General features: G+C 46.6%; 1 protein-coding gene across 2 annotated transcripts in view; it reads left to right on the top strand.

Annotated features, from left to right (window-relative positions):
- The first annotated feature begins 51 nt into the window (after nt 1–51).
- Nucleotides 52–18,875, top strand: part of SMAD9 (SMAD family member 9) — a 444,811-nt gene continuing 425,987 nt past the window's right edge. The window contains exon 1 of one of the 2 annotated variants that reach the window (XM_069640626.1): nt 52–189. The gene's annotated coding sequence lies outside the window, so the exon portion shown is untranslated. Of the gene's footprint in view, nt 190–9,113; nt 9,136–18,875 lie in introns of those variants that run through there. The other variant, XM_069640627.1, reaches the window with a different exon arrangement.

The following is an 18,875-nucleotide window of genomic DNA, read 5'->3' as shown; positions in this document are numbered from 1 at the left end:
TGACTTGAACGTTGAAACCCACGTGATGCAGAGCAGCCCACATGATGAAGTAGCGTTGACACCCACGTGACGCAGAGCAGCCCACGTGATGACGTGGAGGCGGAGTGTTGCTATTGTCCGTTTCCCGAATTGGAACTAGAAAACTACCCTTTACGAAACGCTCATGTCCCGTTTTCCAGGCAGCCTCAGGTGAGTGCATGCGATCCAGCTCTTGTAGTGAATTTTATATACATTTCTTTTAGCATCCATCAACTTAGACGTTCTCACCCCTTTGTTGTTATATTGTTAAGAGGAGCCGTTTTGCAACCTCTAGGAGTGCACGTTGAAGCTGTAATTTCTTGTGTTGCACTTATCAATTGTTGAAATTAAAGTACGTGATTTTCTAAACATCTGGTTTTGAAATTACACGGGGCAGCCTGTTGTTGGCATGACAGAGTAGCTGCTCCGAGGCTCATTTATGGTAGGGTTCAGACTCTGCAATGCTCGCAGACGCAGTAACTGCTGTGCAGCTACTACAAAGACCCTGTACATATATAATAGTACCTGCACAGGCTAAGGCTCGCAGACGCAGCAACTGCTGTGCAGCTACTACACGGACCCTGCTCTGGTGTAAGTGACTATATATATATATATATATATATATAATACCTGTGCTGGATAATGCTCGCAGACGTAATAATTACTGTGCAGCTACTACATAGACCTGCTCTGGTGTAAGTGACTACATATCTAAAAATACCTGCGCAGGCTAATGCTCGTAGACGCAGTAACTGCTGTGCAGCTGCTACACAGACCCTGCTCTGGTGTAAGTGACTACATATAGAATAACTGCGCAGGCTAAGGCTTGCAGAAGCATTAACTGCTGTGCAGCTGCTAAACAGACCCTGCTCTGGTGTAAGTGACTACATATATAATACCCGCGCAGGCTAAGGCTTGCAGAGCAGTAACTGCTGTGCAGCTACTACACAGACCCTATACATATATAATAATACCTGCACAGGCCAATGCTCGCAGACGCAGTAACTACTGTGCAGCTTACTACACGGACCGTGCTCTGGTGTAAGTGACTACATATATAATAGCTGCTAAGGCTCGCAGCCGCAGTAACTGCTGTGCAGCTACTACACAGATCCTGTACATAATACCTGCACAGGCCAATGCTCGCAGACGCAGTACCTGCTGTGCAGCTACTACACAGACCGTGCTCTGGTGTAAGTGACTACATATCTAATAATACTTGCACAAGCTAAGGCTTGCAGAGGCAGTGACTGTTTTGCAGCTGCTACACAGACCCTGCTCTGGTGTAAGTGACTACATATAGAATACCTGCGCAGGCTAAGGCTTGCAGATGTAGTAACTGCTATGCAGCTGCTACACAGACCCTGCTCTGGTGTAAGTGACTACATATATAATAATACCTGCGCAGGCCAATGCTCGCATACGCAGTAACTGCTGTGCAGCTTACTACACAGACCGCGCTCGGGTGTAAGTGACTACATATATAATACCTGCGCAGGCTAAGGTTCGCAGACGCAGTAACTGCTGTGCAGGTGCTACACAGACCCTGCTCTGGTGTAAGTGACCACATATCTAATAATACCTGCGCAGGCTAATGCTCGCAGACGCAGTAACTGCTCTGCAGCTACTGCACAGACCCTGCTCTGGTGTAAGTGACTACATATAGAATACCTGCGCAGGCTAAGGCTCGCAGATGCAGTAACTGCTGTGCAGCTGCTACACAGACCCTGCTCTGGTGTAAGTGACTACATATATAATAATACCTGCGCAGGCCAATGCTCGCATACGCATTAACTGCTGTGCAGCTTACTACACAGACCGCGCTCCGGTGTAAGTGACTACATATATAATACCTACGCAGGCTAAGGCTCGCAGACGCAGTAACTGCTGTGCAGCTACTACACAGACCGTGCTCTGGTATGAGTGACTACATATAGAATACCTGCACAGGATAAGGCTCGCAGATGCAGTAACTGCTGTGCAGCTGCTACACAGACCCTGCTCTGGTATAAGTGACTACATATAGAATACCTGCACAGGCTAAGGCTCGCAGATGCAGTAACTGTTGTGCAGCTGCTACACAGACCCTGCTCTGGTGTAAGTGACTACATATATAATACCTGCGCGGGCTAAGGCTCCCAGATGCAGTAACTGCTGCGGAGCTGCTACACAAACCCTGTACATAATACCTGCGCAGGCCCATGCTCGCAGACGCAGCAACTGCTGTGCAGCTACTACACAGACCATGCTCTGGTGTAAATTACTACATATCTAATAATACCTGCACAGGATAATGCTCGCAGAGGCAGTAACTGCTGTGCAGCTGCTACACGCACCCTGCTCTGGTGTGACTACATATATAATTATAACTGCACAGGATAATGCTTGCAGAGGCATTAACTACTGTGCAGCTACTACACACACCCTGCTCTGGTGTGCCTACATATATAATACCTGCGCAGGCCAATGCTCGCAGAGGCAGTAACTGCTGTGCGGCTACTACACAGACCCTGCTCTGGTGTAAGTGACCTTCACAAAGTGTTTGTGTTGGGGTGATGGAGTTCTTTCTATGAATTGTTTGCCGATTCTTGTGGCGTAGTAGTGTTGTTTTCTTTAATTTCTTTTTTGAGGACTTTTGCTTTGTACAGTTTGAGTTGTCTTTGGTATTTTATTTAGTCTTGTCTGGTGTATTGTTCTGTCCATTTTGTAATTGTCTCGGGGTGTTTTTTCAGTTCTTCTGTGAACCATTTTGCTGCAGTTTTTTTGGTGGTGTTGCTTTGAATGTTTTAGCTGGTGCTAATTGGTCAATGGCCTGGGTGATCCAATTGTTGAGTGTGTCTTCTGTTGTATCGGTGGGATCTCTTTCACCTAGATTGTCGTGGTGGGTTGATAGCATGGCGGCCTCATCCGCTAGTTTTGTTGCAAAGTTGGGGTTGTAAGAAGATGGTTTGTAGATCAGTAGGAATACTATGTTGAATTGGTCGTTGAGTTCTATCTTGATTAGGAGGGATTCATAGTCTTCTGCGTTGGTTGTGATGATTCGAGTTGCTCAGGTGTGTTTTTTGTGTATAATTGCGATTCCACCTCCTCTTCGGTTTTCTCTGTTGGCGTGTATTAATTTATAATTGTCGGATATTGCTTCGTTCGCTATGGCTTTATAGTTGTCTCATAGCCAGGTTTCTGTAAGGAAGAGCACGTCTGTGCCTCCTTCGCTTAGGAGGTCATTGGTTTCTGTTGAGTGTTTTGCCATGGATCTAATGTTGAGGAGGCTGCAATGTAGTTTGCTAGATTTCCCTTTTGTGTTGTTGTTAGTATTGCTTGTCCTGACCAGTGTGTTGTTGGTTGGGTTTCCATTCCAGGTTGGTTTTTCCCAGTTGAGTCTTTTGGGTGGGGTGGTTCTTTGTTGGTCAGTCTCTTTGTCGAGTAGACCGATAAGGTTTATGGCGGGGTTGGTTCATTTCCTGGTGGTAAATAGGGTCGATACCCCTCTGTTGTTCCAGTCTTGGTGATATAGGGGGTGTAGAGTGAGTGTGATGGTTTCCAATTTGCTCCTTGTTCTGGTTGGGGTATTGTCCATGGTGGAGACCGGGTTGGGATGGTTTATTAGTTGTCATCCGTTTGGTGTCCCGGTTGGGTCTGTATTTGTGAAGCTTGTTGGCTGTCGGTACATTGCTGCTGTGCTGTTTTTGTTTACCACATTGTCGTATGTGGACAGGTAGCGAGCATTGTAGTCTGTCTTTGCTCTGTTATTTGTATGTCTCCTTGGGCCATCTCTGATGTTTGTCGTGTTTTTTGGGGTTGTGGGATCATGCTGGTCCGTGCCTTCGCAAGTGGTTTGGGATTTCTTATTATTTCTATTGTCTTTTCTGGCTTCTTTGTCTTTCTTGTGGCGAGGCATGATGCGTGGGTTGTGTTCCTTACTGGGCGTCCTCTTTCGATTGGTGTTTTTCATGGTCTTTTGGGTTTAGTCTTTGCTGTTTGTGGTTTGTTGTTGCTTGTATTTGGTAGGTTGTGGGTAGTTGATGGGATTTTGTGGTTCCGTTTGTTTATTGCTTCTTTCTTTTTTGGATCCTTTTTTCTTTTGATTTTTTTTTATTTTTTATCCTGGAGGTACTTTTCGTTATGGTTGTTGATTATTGGATTTTGCGCAAAGCAAACATGAATATTGTCTGAAAGAGTGCATGTGAATACTGGCATATATTGGTGCAGTCCTGTTAGGGAGAATTCTTATTTCTGTGCTAATTCCCTTCAACCTTAGAGACCCCCAGCTCTTTTGCTGGACTGTAGGACTTTAATTTTAACCCTGGAGTGAGTGAGACCCTTTTCCCACTGCATTATGTGTTTTGACTGTTTTGGGAGTCTGACAAACTCCATATCAATCTACTTTTGTATGGTGACACACATCAACTTCAGTGCAGTGTCACTGAGAAATCCTTTAGATTTCTCTTAAGGTTTAAAATACCTTTTCTTGTGTGAACTACTGTTTCCAAGAATAGTAAAGTGAAAATGACTTTACTTACCTTTTCTCTTTGTGGGTCCAGCACACACCATTTTATGTGGAGTGCTGGGGGTTATCTAGTAGCCCTTTATCCTACATTCTCATTTACCATTTGTATGTTGCCCTCCCTACTTTTAAATGACTAGCGGCAGTGGTTTAATTGTTCCTACCATTGTGTTTTTCTACCGCAGGCTGAACGCTCAGCTGCAGTATAGCACCCAGGGGTGCCAATTTCATCAACACGCCCCCTGTCTTCTTTTTTTGCCATTTTCTGTTTGTGAGGTCTTTCTAGGGTTTTACTCTGTGCGTCAAAGAGATTGAAGCCCTTTGTTTGTCTTGCCGTTGGCGCACTTCAGCCCTGAGTCCCGCCTCTGGCTCCAGTGTGTCTGGAAGGACAGGATGTGAGGGAGGGTCCCGAAACTCCCCTGTCCTTTGTCTCTAGGAATACCTAAATGCAACCAGTCCTGAATGGCTGGCTGTCCTTTCAGGACAGTGACCCTAATGTGTGATTGACAGCCTAGGCTGTGCATGAATGGGAGAAACCTGCTTAAAAGTCGAGGGTTTTGGGACTAGAAGCAGAGTCGACCACTGGGAGAAACACCTGACGAAGAAACCGTGAACAAAGCTTGCTGCATCCTCCTGGACCTTTGAATTGCCCGGTGAAGCCCTGCTGCTGTGCTGAAACTCCCTTTTCAGACAGAGAAGCTCCGGAATGGACTTCTCCCCTTGGGTTAGGGGGGCCAACTAACCTAGACATGGAACTCCACTGGACCATCTTCCCTGTCTGGCTGTACTTCTTCATTGTTGCAAGAACCAAGTGCCAGGGGTTGGGTAATCCGCAGTCGAGTGAAACGTCTGAAATCTGGCTACAAGCTCCAGGAGTCTCCTAAGGACCCTCCAGAAGCAGGACGACCAGAGCTAGAGTCCCCTAACCAGACCCAAGGAGTGAAGGAAGCCCAACCGGTACCAGAGATCCTCAACAGTGTTGTTTACTAAGCGCTGAAACCCGCAAAGTGCCGCTGAACCGAAAAGAGCCCATAGCCGTCAACGACCTCCAAAGTACCAACGCAGGAGCACTACAGATGTCCCCACGACTAAGGCTCAGGAATACGGGGTCTGCAACGATGTAGCAGGACAGAAGCCAGCTGGACCACTCTTCTTCAAACCAGAGGTCCTGTTTAGACTTAGGGTACTTACCTCACTGTCTTGTAGCCTTGCTTTTCTCAGTTGGGAATTGCAGTGGCTTCATTCCAACTCTGTTTTCACAGCTTGTGACCCTACAAATGATTTTCTAACAAACTCTGTCCTGGGTCCCTGCAGACTCTTCTAGCCCACTGAGTGATATGGTGTGTCCCTCATAGGTGGTAACTTGTTTTAGACTGTTACTGCTGGGAAAGGCTTGTCTAGATTTCATTGGAAGATTTATTTGGCCTCACATATACTGAGAAACTGTTTAACCTTTTTCCTTTCTTAAACCTTTCTGCAACCTCAGAATCTGCAAGTGTGATATATAAATGCCATTACTGTCCTTGTGATTGAAGTCACCCCATGGTGTAGCAATTGTGTATGAAGCATATCCAAGGATTATCCACTAACTTGCTCTGATTCTGAAAAGTAATTTAAAAGTATATTTGCATTGTTACATGAATTGCCTTTTTAAAGAACGCTTATTTAAAAAATGATGTTAATTAAATAAATATTTATAACTGAAACCTTGAGTGTAAGTGTTACTTGGCTACTTGTATTTACAGATTTCATTTGTACAGCTCACAGTTATCCGTCTTGAGATAGGCCTGGCTGCTCAGTCACTCTGCCAACCTTTGTAGTTCAGACTTATACCAAAAGGTGGGCTTACCTAATACCAAGCAGATAAGTGTTGTGTAGCTTAACACAGTGGGACAACACCAATTCTTACCTAACAAATCAGCATGGAAATGTATTGATTGTGAGGGTGCTGGGTTCCTGCTTTTGACTGGGATGACAAAGGATTCTCACCCATGCTGCATGCTATGTTTAGGCCTCTTTCTTCCACTTTGGCCCAACATAGTCTCAGGCTTTATCCATGCCACATTGGGGATTGTGAGGGTGATGGGTGCTTGCTTTTGACTGGGATGGCAAAGGATTCTCACGGGTGCGTGCTATGTTTAGGCCTCTGGCTTCTACTTTGGCCCACATAGTCTCGAGCTTTACACTTGCCACAATGGGGGATCATTCAGCATAAGTACAACTAAGCAAAAGCAGAATGACTATCTGTATTGTTCCGCATATCATCCTACAAACTCTGATGTTCTGAAGTAATTAGTAAGTCATCCCCACATCATCAGGAACAAACATGTTTCATGGCTCTGCTCTTGAAGTAATCAGCAGGTCATCCCCAAATAATCAAGGACAAACGTGCAATCTCTTGAAGTGATCAGTAGGTCATCCTAAAAGCATCAGGAACAAAGAGTTTTCTAAAATGGGGATAATGTTAGCATATTCATTAAGTCATCCCCAAATCATCATCCACCATTCTGAGATATTTGCTGGTGACTTTAACAGCCTGATGACGTCTGATGATGTGGGAATGACTTCTAGTGTAGTTCGATGATCATCAGATGACCCCAGGATGGTCTCTATAAAGTCATCCTTTTAGACCAGGGTAATGCAATGGATTCCGCATGGTTCATTGTGGGAAGCATTTACTATGTTTAAAACACATCACATAGGGCCTGATTTGCAAAAGCCTTTTACAGTGGAACAATCTACAGAAACACACTTAGCAAATCAGGCCCGTGGTGTAAAGGCGATTGCCCCTGTATTTTGCACATGTCTTTATCACTACATGGGGTGCATTTTCTTTTAAACAGTAAATTGCATGTTAGGGACCACTTGCGTTTGTACGTCCTTACAAAAGGTCCAACGATTGCCAATAAATTGATATTATAAGATTGGAAATCTGACAAGTCACCCTCTGATGTTGAGTAGACGGGAGAATTGTGTAAGTTGTCTTTGTTTGAGAGGGTATTGCTGAAACAACAGGAAAAAACTCATGAGAAGATATGGGGCAGCTTGCTGGAAATAGCTCTATAATGGATATATGATCAGCTATGTTTCTTAATGATCTTGCTTGAAGGGCTGGTTCGAGGGAAGGCGGGGTGTAGGGGTCACTGTTTTACATTTATTTTTATTTATGTTTGTATTTGTAGAGCGCACTACAGCCCAGGGGCATCGAGGCGCAGTTGCAAGCAAATGTCTTAGTTATAGGAGTAAATGGACATGCTCGTGGGTTACAAGGATCATGATTTATGCATAGTTTTACCAAACAGAAGCAGGTTTCAATTTGCATAGATGATGGTATACATATATGTGTATTGTACTGTATGAAACAATTACATTATAAAAATATAATGGGCCTCGTTACGAGTATGGAGGTAGCGGCTACCCCCATACCGGGTACCGGGTTCCAGGAATAGGGATTTACCGGGCCATTCCGACCTTGGAGGGCCTGGTAATTCCCTTTCCCCGGACCCGGTACATCCCCATTCCCATTTGAGCCCCCATAGGGCTCAATGGGAATGGGGAGAATGCTAACAACGGGACCGTTAATGACAGGCCCGTTGTTAGCATCCTGGTCTGCTAGCGGGTCCCGCTAAGGACGCCTGGTCTGACCAGACATCCTCAGTGGGAACCGCTGTAGACCTCGTAATAAGGCGGCCCGGAATGAACGTGTTGGTCCCTTACCGGCGCCGTTCATTCCATGGCCGCCTTCCTCGTAATGATGCCCAATGTGTATTGTACTGTATGAAACAATTACATTATAAAAAACAAAAGGTCCCCTCCATGTACTCCTTGTAATTTTTAAACCTTTCTAACACGTAGCGGTAAAGAAAAATCTGTAACACAGGCAAAGTCATCTTTGAGCCTTCCACTACATGTTCGGGAAAGTGTAAATTCCTCCCACACTTAGCAATTGGGAGGCTTTTACAATGCATTCCTATGGAATCCGGCTGCTTTTGGCAAGTCCTAAAAGCAGGTGCCGTGCATAGGAATCCATTGTACATTACTGCCAGCATGTGATTTGCCAGGCGAAGCAGAGAAAAGAAGGCACATATGTTAATTCCGCTCCCCCACTACGCCTGCAAAATAATAGAAAATGTGGCAGATCAGAAAAAGTACACAGCTACTATTCCTGCCAGTTTATTTTATTCACCGGACTTGTAAAATGACCCTCAGTGTTTGAAAGGTTCAGATTTGCACAGAGGCCCACCTGTTGCATGGCGGTGCGGACGAAATTGGTCCCCTGCGAATAATTTACTGTACAAAAGAATGACTTACTATTTATCTCTATAGAGATATATTTTATTTTAAGCGATCACCAGATTAACAAATGATTTTCAGCACTTATTTAAGTGCTCTACACTTCTAGAATGAACTAATAAGTCAATCGTAACACATGTTTTCAGAGTTATAAGTATACCTGATATTAATATATACAGTTAAAGAGGCAGAGCGCCTAATTGTATTGCTGATGTATTATGATTTTTTTTGTGTACATTTAAGAGGAGCACAGCGTACAGAACTGACTATGGAATCGTTATCTTGTTGTTCTGGGTGTTCGAGAACCACACACTTGCCAGGTAAGCGTCTTACAATCCTGCCAGCCTAGATCATTACACATAAATAAGAGGCAGGTAATCTTTTGAAATGGTAGAACATGTCAACCATGACTGACTAGTCTGCCTATTTCACTGCATGATTATGGCCGGTATGATCTAGTGAGTCTCCACCTCCTGTATTTGCTGTTATGCTCATAAAATACTGATTCCTCTCTCCAAATCCGTCAGGAGATCACTGATTTACTCCAGAATTTGCTTTCTGAAGGGCCGTTCCACACCGCTACCACGCTTTCTGTGAAGAGCTTCCCATTGCTACTCCCAAGTCTTCAGCCGACAAGTCTTTTTCATTACCTCTTATTTTCAAACCACTTCTCTGCAGGAATATGCCCTCTATAGCTACCGTATGCAAATGCCACAATCATATATTCTGTACTTTCACCAGCCCACTCCTCACTATACCAATGAAAGTCCATCCTTTTGCGTTGATAGGATGTCTGATGCAGCATTGTTGCGGAAACCAGGTTTTCTTATGTAAGAATGTTTAGCAGATTTTATTTGAAAATAATCCAGACCTTCTTGTACAATATTTGAACACTGAGGATATAAAAAAGCTTGCCATTAGAGGCAGGTCATCTTCGTGCTCTGCGGCAGCAGAGTCGCTTAGAAGCGGAAGGTTGCCCACCTGGTGCACCATGTGGACCAGATCAGTGCTTTGTCTGAGGTGATGTAATGTAATGTAAGTGGCCTTGTATCGCTCCGGTCTGCCACTATTGGTGGCCTCACTGCACTTGCCTCTGTAAGAAAAAAGGGGGGCAGGCTTCCAAATTCCAAAAAGCAAATTAATGCCACCATTTCAGCCACAGCCTACACCAATAAACTCATAAATGCCTGCAAACCATTCTTATCCACCATCAGCCACCTTACGCTGGCTCGAGCCCTCATACTGTCCAAGTTGGACTATTGCAACACTCTATTCCTTGGTTCTACAAACTATAACCTGAATAGACTACAGATAATCCAAAATAATGCCCTCCACTGTGCTCTCAATCTCCTGCGCAAGGCCCACATCTCTACACTCAGAAAGGAATCCCACTGGCTCCCCATCCGGGATAGAATTAAACTACGGACGCTGGTCATTACCCACAAATGCCTATACCTGACTGCCACACGCTACCTATCAGCCAAATTTATGAGGCAGAACTCCACCAGATCACCTTACCTTCCCCAACTCAATATACCTAAGTTTAACCTGAAAACAGCTGGGGGAGTAAGCTTTCCTGTATAGGCAGCCAAACAGTGGAATGCGCTTCCCATGACAATAAGAGCTGACACCTCATTTTGGTCATTTAGAGCCAAAGTCAAGAAACTGCTTAGCACCCAACAATAATCAGGCCAAAGCACTTCACTATACCCAACGGGTCCATTAGCTTAATTGGGTATTTGTAACCTTGTTGCTCCTTGCTCCTCCCGTCTTGTGCTGTTGCTCCTTCCCCCTCTAGCGCTGTCGCACTGCCCACCTTTGCAGTGTCCATCGCCACCCCTTTGCGCTGTCACTGCTTACCCCATTTGCTCTGCCATTTATTTGTTATTCCTCCCCTTACAGTGTTTCCCTCATCCCTTGGTGCTGATCTTAGTTCCCTACCATACTGTCCTTTCTCCATCCTGTGCTGCCATTCCTTCATGCCACATCATTTCCAGTTGTCATGCCAACCACAAAGTCCGCTTTCTGGCACTCCTTTACACTCTCTCTTCTCTGTAGCATTGGTGTTGGTGATATTTTAGTGGCTGCGCCACCGAAATGCACCAAAGCCAAAAAGGGGACGGGGAGGTGTGACGGCTACAGGATGAAGAGCAGTGTGTTGGCAGTGAAATACAGGGGTTTTGGGGTCTAGAGATGGTATGGCTTTCCAATCGGACTGCAATCTCAAGTTTGTAGTCTTTCTGGACCCCTGCTAGGGAAAAGTCTCTGGGGGATTTCCTTACTTGTGCCAGAGCTAAATGATCATCAGATTTGGTGAGTTATTCCAAACTAGCGAGGCCTGCAAGAGCAAAGGCCTAGGACATTTAAGGTTACAAGGAGGCATAGCAATCAACTGGCCATCAGCCCACAGAAGATTTTCAATGTAGTGCGGTTGGCTTTTACTTTGGAAATATACAGGGACAGCTTGGTGGTTGGAGGTAAAGCAGGGTCAAGCATCCCGTTTAAAACAGATCCTAGCATGTGCAAGGGGCATCTGAACATTGATGCAAGTTTGAATCAAATGGTCCTGCTTCTTAATCCCACTGGAGTATTCCTCGCGACCTAGGCATAGATTTAGTAAACTAAGTTCTCTGACGTACAGAACACTGGGCCTCATCACGAGTTGGGTGGTATCCCAGCTGTATTCCCGCTGGGATACCGCCTGCGCTAATAGCGCTACTGCCAACCAGTCTGACGCTATTAGCACTGGATCATGGGTTTGGCAGAACAGTACTTCCCCCATACCCATCGGGCCCGTTCGAGAATTCCCCATTGGACCCAATGGGGAATTTTCGGCGGGATTACCGGTGGTGGTGGTTTTACCGGTGGCGGTTTTACCGCACGGTTAATAGCGCTGGAAATTGGCAAATTCCGGGTGGATTTCCCCCCAGCTCAGAGCTGGGGGTAAATACTGCCAAACCTGTGATTTGGTGGACCCTTAAATGCGGCGGTAATAGTGTTACCGCCGCATTTAAAGGTTACCACCCAACTCGTGATGACCCTGACTGTGTTTCATGTGTGCCAGTGCACACGTGTGGATCATTTTCTAAATAGTGCTTTGACAGGAGTGCAAGTCTTTTGCAACATGCCAGAAGGCTCTGCGATTTTGATGCCGTTGCTTTATTTTCCATGACATTTATTATTGCTGGTGTTGTATGGTATCCTGCATCCCCATGGTAGCTTGCGGGAGGCAGTGTTCGGCAATCTTCGGAGCCACGCTCACTTGGATGCCCCTCACTTTGGTTTGGAGATTTGTTACAAACCTCCAGTGTTGTTACGTATGCTTTTAAGAACATTAAACTAAGGACATGAAAGCACACTTTACGTTTTAGGATATCAAACTATTAGACGTTATAGGTGTGAACTTATTTTAAAAGGGTGCTTTATTGTGTTGCTCACTTTAACTGTAACAGATTTGCAAGGTGACTGGTGGTCTTTCAGTTGGAAATTCACCATTATGAATGAACAAGCCTCGGCTGCCGATAGAAAAATAAACGTGTGTATGATATTCTGCATCCCCCACAGATGACAGGAATGGGCAGGGGCGGAGCTACAAAGACCTCACTGGCCAATCCCAGGAATGGAGCTTTTGGAGGGCGGGCTATGCCGCTGTATTTTCTCATTTTCCATTTTTATGCTGTTTGTATGGCTGTAGCCATGTGGGTGGGCGAGGCATCCAAGTGAGGTGGCTCCGGAGATTGCCGAACACTGCCTCCCACAAGCTACCATGGGGATGCAGGATACCACACAATACCGTAATTAGGGAAGTGGAGCACTTCAGATATTTTAAAAGCAATTTCAGGTATAGTTTGTGCTCGCGTTTTTACACCACACTCCAATGGCTCAAAAACAGGTGAATGCGAATTGGCAAGGGAAATTCGTCTTTTGTTCTACATAAATAAAGCTTTTCCCAAGATATTTGGAGTAAATGGCAATAAAAGCTGCAGGGGGACATGATAAAAATCAAGGAACCAAAAAATGTTTCACATGCATACAAACATGTTTTTTCTAAATTGACGTTCACTACACAAAATGGACCTAGCTGAAGGCCGTTTATGGGCACATTTTAAGCATTAACTCACGAAAGGGATTTTTTTGAGTTAAAATAAACACAGCGCCAACTACCGGTCACTCAACACTGTCAATCATAATGATTGCCACTATAAAAGCAACCAATCAGGGCCTATTGACTCGTCTCAATGCGAGCCTCCTCATTTAGCACATCGGTGAAAGTCAACAGTCTGCACTGCACAGTGCATCTGTTTTTTCCCCTTTATTAAATACAGTGCACTTCGCATGGTGTGTGCAGCGCAGCCTCAGAGTGCGTCATGCAGTGATCCTAGTAAACAAATCTGGCCCTGGTGGCTTACAAGCACAGAGGACATTGCAATACTTGAGCCATGTGTTCACTAGGACTCAAACCACAATGCCATCTTACCGAATTCCTTTTCTAGGTCACCTTGTTCAGAAGCGGAAGTTGCCAAAAACAATTTTTCACTCTATTGGACCAGTGAGATAACCAAAAAAGAGGCAAATCTGGAAGATGAGGTAAAGGGGTCATCATCAGCTTATCGCTGTATCATCACTTGAGCTGGTAAAATAGTTCAGTGGGCTGAGCGCTCATTACTGTGATCTGCAAGTAGTGGGTTCGATTCCCAGAAAGGTCGACTCTTCCAAAGTCTATAAAATAAATATACATTTCGAGTGGGTAATGATTGTATATGAAATGTTCTTTTTAAAATTTGCTTTTTTGGTTTTTACATTATGAAATACAGTCAACACTTTCCCCGCCCACCCCCCCACACCTCATGTCCGAGGGTGCACCAAAGCTTCACATGAATTAACCACTTGTCTCATTGAGCATGTTAACAAATTGTTCTTCAGCTATCCAAGTGTGGGAGGTCTTATATCATGGTGCGACCTCAGGTGGCCCAAACAAATCTCTTTCCCATGATAGGGTGGCAAGTCCGCCAGGTTTACTGAGGCCTCTCAGAATGTTTATACAGCGGCCTATACCTGGGTGCCCCAACATAGCAATCATGGTTCCCATTATTCTTTCAGTCTCCTCAGTGCTTGCCCACAGCGCATCCGGCTCTCTCCACAGGGTTACATCAGTTGGACAATCTACCCTCCCCATGCTGATCAATTATTCTGCCCTGTGTCGTACAGTTGTCTCTGCCAGTTTCCAGGCCATGGATATTCTGCTCTTTGCCTGTGTACAGATTAGATCCTTCGTTCTTACCAAGTGCGCAGCAGCCTTTTCCGGTTCATTCCTTTTCCTCCCCCGGGGGAAACAAGCCCAGCAAGCAAGCCTCAAGTGACCACTCATGCATCTCAATTCTTCCCCTGGCCAACCTGTCCGTGACTGACATCCAGAATGTTCTCATCACAGGGTTGTCCAAAACATGTAGTATTCCCGGCCCCTCCCCATCACATCTGGGGCAGCCCTATCTGCTTGCTCTTGGGCGCAAAGATATCCTATGTGGTGTCATGTAGGCACAGTGTGTTAGATACAACTGCACAAGCTTGAACCTAGCTTTCCTTGAGACCCATCTTGTGTAAAGAAGGACCTTCGTCCACTCCACATCAGTATATGTCCTGCTCAAGTCTGTCTCTCATCCCATGCGTGCTTGTAAGTCTGCTGCCCTGCTGGTCTAGCAATACGTCATACAATCGAGACACTGCATGTCCCCCTTCCGACATATAATCATATATAGTCTCCAGGGTCCTATCATTTTCAATACTGGTTCGCACCTCTGGCCACTTCCTCAAGACTTTCTGAGCCAACCGCATATACATCAGAAATTGCCACGTGTGAACACAACTCTCTCTCGAGGTAGCATCTCAAAGTCCATTAGCTTCCCTTCCTGATGGACTTCCTCACCGCTCGGTCCCTACCTGTTATCGCTAGCAACGGAATGTGTGGGGATTAGGGGTCCCTGACGCCTATTAATTTCCAAGTTCTTCTCCACAGCTTCCTACCATGCGTTAGTAAGTGCAATTCCTGCAGTAAATTCCCTTCCTCTACCCAAAGTTCCTCTCATAAGTAATATGGTTCCACCCAGGGCTGCAGGAGCTGCGTGTCCAGTGATGTCTCGTCCGCCAGCCAGTCAATAACAAACTGCAGCTGTCCCTATACATAGTATAGCTCAAAATCAGGCACCTTGATCCCTCCATTGATATAGTCCCTCCGGAGCATGCTCAGCGCAATCGTGATTTCCCATCACCCCGCCCCCCCCCCCCCACCCATAAGAATTCCCTAGTGACACTCTCCACTCTCCGGAAGAACTTACTAGGAATGTCGTATGGGACATTCACCGGTTGATACAGTATGCGCGGGTGCTCCACCAGCTGCGTATCTATCTAGGACATCTAACACAAGAGGGAGGTTGTCCTCCGGCCTACTTGGATAAAGCAGCATGTCATCCACATACAACGATATAACATATTTCATCCCCTTGACTGTGATGCTTGCTTCTGCATATTCTGCCCTCAGGAACACTGCCAGCGGCTCCAGGGCCAGGATGAACAACATGGGGGACAACAGGCACCCCTGGCTTGTACCCTTTCTCAGTTCCCAGCTGTTGGAGACATGTTTCCCTGTCCGTACCCTCGCTGTTGGCATTGTATAGACCACACATACCCATTTTAGGAAACCCGGTCATATGCCAAAATGCCCCAGTGTTGTGGGACAACCAGTCCCACCTGACAAGCTTTCACAGAATCCAGGGAGGCCACCGCGCATTCCTTGCCATCGATTGGTGCAGTCTATCATGTGATCCAGTGTCCTCTGGTTCCAGGACGTGCTCCTGCCTGGGACATATCCTGTTTGATCCGGGTGCACCAGCGTCCCTGTCACCTTCTGGAGTCAGTCTATTTGCTAGGACCACCATGAGGATTTTGCAATCCGAATGAATCATTGAGAGTGGCCTATAGGAGCCACATTTCAGAGCCGCCGCCCTAGATTTCGGGATTGGTACAATTATGGATTCCCATAAACTCTGCAGCAATTCTCCCTTCTCATAGGCTTCCTCGAACATCTCCAGTAGTCTGGGCACCAGCGCCTCCCAAGTATTCTTTATAATATTGCCCTGGCAGCCCGTCTGCCCCCAATGTTTTGCAAGTGGTTGGCGCCCTAATGACCTCTTGTAATTCCTCTGCTGTCAGTGGAGCATCTAGCGTTTCCGCTTGCACCACATCAAGATGAGGCAGCGCGATTTGCGACAGTGCTTCCTCCATTTCAACACAATGACCCCCCCTCCTCATGACAATACAAGTTCTCATAGTACTTGGCAAACACTACGTTTATTTCTGATTGCATCCTCTGCGTAATCCCGCTATCGTCCTCCATTGTGCAGATCATTGCCCCTTCCTCCTGTTCACGACACAGCAACGTGAGTAATCTCCCTGGTTTATCAACCCTCTCATGTAGTTTCTCGGTATATCTTGCGTAATCAAATTTGCCTAGCCTATCCCAGTGCGGCATGCAATGCTGTCTAAGCTGTATCAGCATCCCTGTGTCCTCCTTCCTCTGTTTGCCTCTGTTCCGCTATCTATCTCTCCTTCTCAGTGTCAGTGGGATCCCTCAGTAAGCCTTTCCTGATGCCACCCATACTCCCTGTTGCCTCTGCCCTTATCACCGTCTTGAAAGCTTCCCATTGTATACCCACGCAATCCACGCTTCCAATATTATTTTCAAAAAAGCTGTCTATGCCATCCACTATGTGTTCCCTAAATGCGTCATTGAGCAGTGCTTCGGCATGCAATCTCCAGACGGGGATCGGTGGCCTATGTGTAGTCCTCTGCCGAACAGTCACCAGTGGGGCATGGTCTGAAAGTACCTTCGGCAAGTATTCTGTCCCCTCAAGCTCCCCCTGGGTCTCTGTCCCGGTGAATAAATAGTCCATATGCGTGTGCACATCATGAAGGCCCGAATAGTGCGAGGAACCAAGTGCCTGTCCATGCTCTAACCTACATATATCTATCAATCTCAGATGTCCCAGTAACCCTGCCTGGGTGCTAGGCGCCAGTTTTCTATATTTGTCAACGGACCTAACTGAGGGGTTCAGCGTGCAGTTGAAGTACCCGCCCCCCCCGACCCCCAATCCAAAGGGCCCCTGTATATGCAGACAAGCATGGGTACAGGGAACTAAAAAAGGGACCGGCATCATGGTTGGGCTGACAATGCATACTTTATGATTTTCTATATAACCGGGCAACAATACCATCCGCCCCTCGTCATACTGTTTTGTCTCCAAAAGCCAGAAGGGACAGTAGGTACTACCCAGACCAAGACCCCCACCAGCTTCCCGCCCCACTTTTTCATCAACGTGTTCTGTCTCTCTGCGGTGAGGTGACTTTCTTGCAGGAGCGCTATTCCAACCCACTTCCTGCGCAAATATGTATGCACACTCAATCTTTTTATGTAGCTGTTGAGGCCTCTCACATTCCAGTTGACTATTTTCACCTCGCTAGCCATCCTTCTCACTCGTCATGCCCCCTAGCTGCCCACAGGCCACACTCTGCCCCAAAGTACCATGCCCGGCTGCATCCTGCCGTGGATGCCTTTCAAAATTCCAATAGTGCACCCCCGGTACACCCCCCTTTCAACTGTGTGAACAAGCCCAACTTAAAAACAGAAACATTGGGGCCCAACAATCCCCAAACATTGCTAACCTTAACTGCCCAGCAGTAATATACCTGCTCAGGTGCAGCCACATTTCCCTCTCCCTCCTCTCCCCTCCCAGGTAACAGATAGCAGCTTGATACCCAAAAACTGGCATCTAAGGAATGAACCTTTGGAGTCTGGGCCAGCTGCCCACAGCGGCTGTCGCCAGGGCACCTTTCTTCCATCTTGGTGTCCAAGGCCCATGTGCTCCCGCACTTATGTTAAACATCTGCCATCTTTAGTTGCGAGCCGCCTCGCCCTGCCTCCCTTTTCTGAGAGAGTTATGGCACATTGTGTCCTCTGCTCAGATGTTGCTGAATTCCTTGTCCGTCCATCCAAGCCTCGGCCTGCTCTGCGCTCTCGAAGAAGTGCGATTTACCTTTATGTAGGATTTTTCAATTTGGCTGGGTATATTAGCATGTACCATTTATCCGTTCTTCGTATTGATTCTTTGGTGGGCCCGAACGTCGCTCGCCTGCGTTGCATAAGAGCCGTATATTCCGGCTAGTTTTGCAGACCCCCTAGTGATGATTCCTCCCTATCTGGAGAAGGCCAGTATCCTCTCCCTGTCTTTGTAATACATAATCTTTGCTATTATTGGCCTTGGCGGGCCGGGGGGCTGCTGGCGTGTGTCTTCTTGCCAGCAACCTCTGTGCGTGTTCCACTGCAAACTCCTGTGTCAGCGTTCCCGGACCCACCTCTTGCAGGAGCAGTGTTTCGATATACACTGTCACATCTCTGCCGTTCTCACCCTCCGGGAGGCCGAGGATTTGCACATTGTTCCTGTCCTGCAGGCTCTTCCTTCTGCATGCCTTTCCAGAGCTTGAACTCTGTCGATTAGGTTCTCCACCTTCGTCCGGGTTCCCGCGATGTGCACCATATTGTCCTGTACCTGTTGTTCGGCTGTCCCCAAGCGGTCTGCCAGACCCCTGGACATCTTGTAGTAGTAGGCCCACGTCCACTATGACCGCATCTATTTTATGTTCCATCGTTGCATTCAGGGCCGCTATGGCCGCCAGGATCGGTCCATCTTCCTGTGGGTTCACCATCAACAGGGTGGCCTCCATTTCCATATTCCCCCCTTACTGGTGTTGGCTTCCATGACCGCTTGTCTGCCCTTGTTTTCCACTGCTTATCTGCCATCTTAGTTTGTTTTATGCACTCCTTGACAGTCCCTAACAACAGTATATGTCTCTATGGCCTCGACATGTGAGCCATCGTTGTCCAGTTGTCTCTGCAGATCGGCAGTCCCAGGTTCTCGTCCCCCAGCCCAGCATCCTTTTGCTCAGTGCCAGGAATACCCTTCTTGCCAGTGCCTGCTGGGTCCTTGCTCGTTTTGCCACTTTGTGTAAT

Source organism: Ambystoma mexicanum, chromosome 7q, assembly GCF_040938575.1.
Source record: "Ambystoma mexicanum isolate Mex_15411 chromosome 7q, UKY_AmexF1_1, whole genome shotgun sequence".
NCBI lineage: Eukaryota > Metazoa > Chordata > Amphibia > Caudata > Ambystomatidae > Ambystoma > Ambystoma mexicanum.
This window is presented reverse-complemented; position numbering and strand designations above follow the sequence as displayed.